Source organism: Egretta garzetta, unplaced genomic scaffold, assembly GCF_000687185.1.
Source record: "Egretta garzetta isolate BGI_Z169 unplaced genomic scaffold, ASM68718v1 scaffold430, whole genome shotgun sequence".
NCBI lineage: Eukaryota > Metazoa > Chordata > Aves > Pelecaniformes > Ardeidae > Egretta > Egretta garzetta.
The window spans coordinates 824,647-831,110 of NW_009258267.1; positions in this window are offsets into that span (position 1 = coordinate 824,647).

The window sequence follows — 6,464 nt, forward strand, 5'->3', positions numbered from 1 at the left end:
TAACGGCCAGTCATAAAATCATAGAATGTTTTGGGCTGGAAGGGACCCCTAGAGGTCATCTAGTCCAACCCCCTGCAGGAGCAGGGACACCGCTAACTAGACCAGGTTGCTCAGAGCCCCGTCCAACCTGGCCTGGAATGTTTCCAGGGATGGGGCCATCACCACCCCTCTGGGCAACCTGTTCCAGTGTTTCACCACCCTCATTGTGAAGAATTTCTTCCTTAGATCCAGTCTAAACCTACCCTGGTTTAGTTTAAAACCATTAGCCCTTGTCCTGTCACAGCTGGCCCTACTGAAAAGATTGTCCCCATCTTTCCTATAGGCTTCCTTTAGGTACTGAAAGGCCGCAATCAGGTCTCCCCGCAGCCTTCTCTTCTCCAGGCTGAACAACCCCAACTCTCTCAGCAGTCCCTGGTAACCCCCTGTACGCTCCCTGGCAGCTGTGTGAGGTGCGTCCGGTTGGTGCAAATCTTGGTGCTCAGGCTAGCGGCAATGATATTTTAGATGTGGGAAATGGAAAAAGAGAAGTGGTGAGATTCCCCCGCCCGCTGGTCCCAAGCGCCAGCATCAGGAGGGGGTGTTTGGCATGGAGATGCGTCTCTGGAAGCGCAGTTGTTCGAGCAGAAAAATAACGCTGCAATTGAAGCATCCAGTTTCTGGTATTTAGACCTGAACTCAAGATTTCAGGCTTCTGGAAACTCCTATTATTTGTAAACAGTAAAATTAATAAAATCACCTGGAGCCTAGAGGGAACGAAGCCCATGTGATTGCATCTGCCTGCCTCTGCCCCCCTTTCTGCCTCTGCTGACCGATGCCGCTGGGCAGTACCCAAAGAAGGGCAGAAACTTCAAACTTTGGAAAAACCAATGCCTGGGGGGTAGGGAGGGACCCAGGTTAGTGCTCCCCTGGGTAACAGGCGGGCAGAACCGAGATGGCACGGATAATATTACAGGGATTTAGCTGCAGCCAGCTGGTGGATTAGTACCTACGTAGTTCTGGACTCGCCAACCCCAGCTCACACTTTTCTGCATCTGGAGGGTGTGCAAGATGGCTTTGGTGGAGCGTCTCGTTATTGCAGCCATGGGGGCAGAGGGGGACAAACAGAAATGTAGAGGTATCCAGGCGCTGAGAACCACTTGCTCCATGTTTTCTTTTTTTTTTAATTTTGCAGTAATCAAACTGCTTTTTTTTTTTTTTTTGAAAGATGGCAGAGTAATAGGATATTGCAGGTTAACTCATCCCTTCTAAATCCAGATGGAGTATCTGAAGAATTTCTTTGCTGTGTGTAAATATCATGAGGTGAGAAAAATAGTAGGGAAATAAGTTTTGGTGTCAAGGGAGGATTGAGTGGTGTGTCTGGGTTTTGTGTCAACATTTAATTCACAACATGCCATCTGCTAATCCAGTAGCTATTGTTTTGGCAGCATATGCCACACAGCTGATTTTGTTTGGAAACCATTGAGTAGAAAGTCACTTCTGAGCAAAGGTTCCTGCTCTCGTTTTGATGTTTGTGTAATTGAAAGAAGCCGATATGAGGTTTTTGCACGAGCCTTGGTTTTTAGAAAGGTAACTTAGCTTTTCTGAGGGAAGGGGGAGTTTTTACAGTGCTGTGGGAGACGTTCTGCATACAGCTCCCGAGTAACTGACACATTGTATATGGGAATGCCAAACATTTACATCACCACCCTGAAAAGTGCACTTTGCTTATCGGCGTGTGCACTTCTTCCCAGCAGTTACTGTCATTAACCAACCCCATCCACACAGGTAAAACCTCTGACCCAACGTCAGCCAGGATCATAACAATACTTCCCAGGTCGTGGTTGGATCAGTTTATGCCAGAACACATGTGCCTGATAATGGTGGCAAGGATTGATAGACTGCTGCTAGTTCTCTAGTACTTCCCATCTTTCTTATAAAGGACAGGTAAGCCCCAGCCATCATTGACAGGGAAGAAATCATACACAGTACAAAGAGCACCATCAGCTAGAGAGAAAATATTCACTATATGAAGAGTTGTGGGATAAGGCTTTATGCGTAGAAAGAGAAGCAGCCGAGAGGGACTTAGAAACAAGACCGGGTTTTGACATGAGTGCCGATACTCGGTGAATGTTGAGCAGGTGCTGACTGACCTGATGAACTCTGTGGCAAAGAGAAGCTTGGACTGCTTACTGCTCCTAGTTTTGATTTATGACTGTGGGAAAGCATCTTATTTTATCTTTAATGTGAATATTATGTTGCTACCATCTGACCCAACAGGATGTTGAAATGTTCCATCAAGGCTTATAAAGTTGTCTAGCATCTTTTTATAGAAGAGACTCTATAAAGGGTAGAACTGTAAACATCTGTGGTATTTCTGAGTCACCCATCCTCTTAATATCCGAGTATCTCTCCTGAAAAGTAACCACACAAAAAGCCCTTCCTTTTCCAAACCGAAGGCTCTTACTGAGATTTATTTTCCCTTTAAATAAATTCCTTTGGGATTCCGCATTCAGTATTGTGCTGTGTGCCGTGGCCATTCAGAACTTAATAGCACTTTCTGCTTTTCTTGAGACTCGCATCGCCTTATTGTTTGAGCTGCAGAAGAGACTCTGTAGGGAGCAGAGCAAATCTGATGCTGCATCCCGCCGACATCGTTAGGATGCAATAGGCAGCCTAATGCGCACCGGGGAGCAGCAGCGTGCCTCTGCATCTTTGATTCACCTCACAGCTCCTGCTTATTTCAAGTACCACCCAGGAACAGAGCTTCACGCTGTCTTCAAAATAAAGATAGGATGCCTTGAGCTACTTACACCCTGCTTAGGGGCACACAGCTAAAGAGCTGTTGGGGACACAGAAAAATTCTTTTTGCGTCAACATTGGGACCTCAGCTCTGGTATGAGTTGTAGTAGGAACTTTAGCACTGGTATGAGTTGTAGGGGGAACTTCCATCACTTGTTTGTTAGGGTTTTCATACATGATGTCTAATGTGTATTTGCCTTGCTGTTTTGCCTGATTTTTACAATGCTTTATACACGATGAGTTTCACGATATTTTAGTCAGAGTTGACAGTTGGGACTTTTTTTTTTTTGCCCTGAACAAGTCTGGAGGAGAAGGGAAAGCAAAAATTAGGAGTTGTAAGTACTTCCTTCACCTTACTCACAGCTAGTGGTCAGGGGAACGACTATCACACTGAGGCATGTGAAACGGTGTTGCCATATTAAGGACATAAACTCAGAAGAAGGAACGAACGGATCTCCAGCTAGACAGAGCTTCTCGCGTGGTTGTTGCTCAGCTCATGCCAGTCTCAAGAGCCCTTCTGCTGCTTCTCAGCTGCTATCGCTGGCTCGTGTCATTCCCATTGAAAGAAAGCAGAATTTTCAGACAGCAGCATGCAGTGGTTGGGACCCGACCACCAACAATCCACAATAGCTTTAAGCCGATGTGCTTTTTAAAACCAGAAATCTGTTAGAGTGAATCTTCTGTGTTTCATAACATTATGTGTATGTCTTCTATAATGCTTGCTAGCCAGCTGTGTCTCTGAGAGACCGACAAACAAATCACCCAGCCGTGCTTCCCAGCAAAGATTAAAGCAATTGTTATTTTTCAAATACTGGTCAAACTTATAAGTCTTTTTAACAGAATGCAATATGGAAGGGAAAAGCTGCTTTGTTTGATTCTGCTTTCCTTAATGAGTGGGCAAATTGTTTCCGACTGGGAACAGAATAATATCAAACCCCAAAGCATCCCCTCTGGAAAGAAAAAGCTAGTTTCTCCTGAAAAGGAAGAGTCAAGAAACAAGTTCAGCACTGAATTTGCTCACCACAGCAATACACAGCCAGATACCTTGGAGTGGGGTTTAAAGACAATCTTGAGCTTAGGCTGTACCTCCAAAATGGAGGGGGCAAGGGGAGACTGGTTTTCACTTGCAGTTGCTGTGGCCTTCCTTGCATGAGGACTGAGAATTGCTCAACCTTGGAGCACACTGATTTTGCTCCCTGGTCCAGCTGAAAACTAACGTTGCCCTCTCTGACCTAGGCACCCTTCAGATCACAGGCAGGGAACACAGCTCCTAGGAAGACTCCAAGGGGTAAGAAATGTCCCAGGTTTAACAGAGTAAACTCTGTGGTAAGGGACTCTGACGCTCTGTATTCTGGAACTCTTCCAATTTTCTGCATTTTACAGTTTTCTTTTCATACATAAATACCACCACGTAACAAACCCCAGCAGAGAGTGGCAGTGCGTAACATTTATACACTAGATATGATGGGACTATACCTGTGGTTGTCATAAAGATGCTTAAATGGCTTTGACATCTAAGTGATGGGATTGTCACCATGCAGTTCCGATTACTAAAAAATGGACATTCAGGGCTTTTTTCAGTTTTCTTTTCTGTAACTGTAGGACAGTTACAATTGCTCAGATGCCTTTAAAGCCATAATGAAGTTTAGATTTGAAGGTAAATTTTAGCTTTCTCAATACTACGGGTAGTTCAAATATTCCTACAGTGATTTGGACCTTTGAATTACTGATGTGAACTGAACCTTATTCGGCTGGCCATGGCTTTTGTTGGGCGTTCAGCAGTGGTACCGGGAGGAAGGCGCTTGCCTGGCAGGCAGCTCCCTCCAGCAGGCAGCTGGGAGGCTCTGCGTTACCTGCAGTCCATCTCCAAGCTCTGGCACCTTCAGTCACCCTCTGGAGGCATCAGACCAAGGTCCTGATTCAGGCACGCATGTCAGGCTACGTGATGCCCTCCTCTCTGTGAAACTGCTGAACTCCCAGATAAAAGCCACCATAAGTTTAAGCTAAATAAATCACACTGTGAAAAATTCACTTAACAGGCAAGGCGCTTGGTCTTTATGCTTTCTTTTGTAATGTTACTCAGTGGTGTAGCCTCAACCCAGGTAAAAATGACCATCAAAGCGTTGATGCTTGGTATGATGCATTAGACAGAACATAAACACTTATTCCACTGCTTAGTTATTAAAAGTAAAGTTCTGGGCTTTGTTTTGGGGAGTGGCCCAGCTGCCTGGTCCAATGTGGGAATTGATTAGCATGTACAGTAACCAAAATACATTTTAATAACAAAACCCAGACTTCAGTTACTTGGGAAAACCACTGTAATTTAAAATTTTAATGGAAACACCTGTCTGAACATTTGTGTATTGTTCAGAGTAATGTGTGCTGAAAAGAATATTTGTCTTTAGTGGACAATTCACTTGCCCAAGAGAACCCAAAATACAAATTTGGCGTAAAATGTCAAAGAGCACACAGGGTGGGAGTTAAGGCTCTTAGGTCAGTTATATGATTTCAGAAAGTTACTGTAATTCCATACAGAGGTTTCAAGTTTTTCACATGGACAAAGTTCTTCCGAAAAAAATTCATATGCCATACTACGAAGGGGTGCTAAGAGTCAAGAATTATTTCATGAAGGCCTTTCTTGCTATTTTGATATTGCAGTAAAGTTAATATTTTAGGCAGAGCTTAAGTTGGGCAAGACAAAAGTTAGTAATGAAGCAGCATCTGAAATGGGGAGCTAGCTGGATCACAGAATCACAGAATGGCAAGGGTTGGAAGGGACCTCGGGAGATCATCCAGTCCAACCCTCCTGCTAAAGCAGGTTCACCTAGAGCAGGTTGCACAGGAGATCATCCAGGCGGGCTTTGAATATCTCCAGAGAAGGAGACTCCACAACCCCCCTGGGCAGCCTGTTCCAGTGCTCTGTCACCCTCAAAGCAAAGTTGTTCTTCTTCATATTCAACTGAAACCTCTTATGTTTCAGTGTGTGCCCATTGCCCCTTGTCCTGTTGCTGGGCACCACTGAGAAGAGTCTGGCTCCGTCCTCGTGACTTCCGCCCTTAAGATATTTGCATGTGTTGATGAGGTCCCCTCTCAGTCTTCTCTTCCTCAGGCTAAACAAGCCCAGCTCTCTCAGTCTTTCCTCGTAGGGGAGATGCTCCAGTACCCTAATCATCTTTGTTGCTCTCCTCTGGACTCTTTCTAGGAGTTCTTCATCTTTCTTGAACTGGGGAGCCCAGAACTGGACACAGTACTCCAGGTGGGGTCTCCCCAGGGCAGAGTAGAGGGGGAGGATAACCTCCCTCGACCTGCTGGCCACACTCCTCTTAATGCACCCCAGGATACCATTGGCCTAGCCACTCCTCCCAGTTTTGTGTCATCAGTGAACTTGCTGAAGGTATACTGTCCCCTCATCCAGGTCATTGATGAACAAGTTGAACAAGACCGGACTGAGTACTGAGCCCTGGGGAACTCCACTAGCTATCAGCCTCCAACTAGACTAGATCCTCCAGTTCATTCCTGTAGGAATAGCATATGAAAGGCAGGCCCTTCACAGAGAGTCTTCTGTGCGTGCTCATGCAAGGTTGACGGGCTCAAGTGACTTTGTGGCTTGCAGGTTGTCCTGGTTTCATCTGGGACAGAGTTAATTTTCTTCCTAGTAGCTGGCATAGTGCTGTGTTTTGGATTTA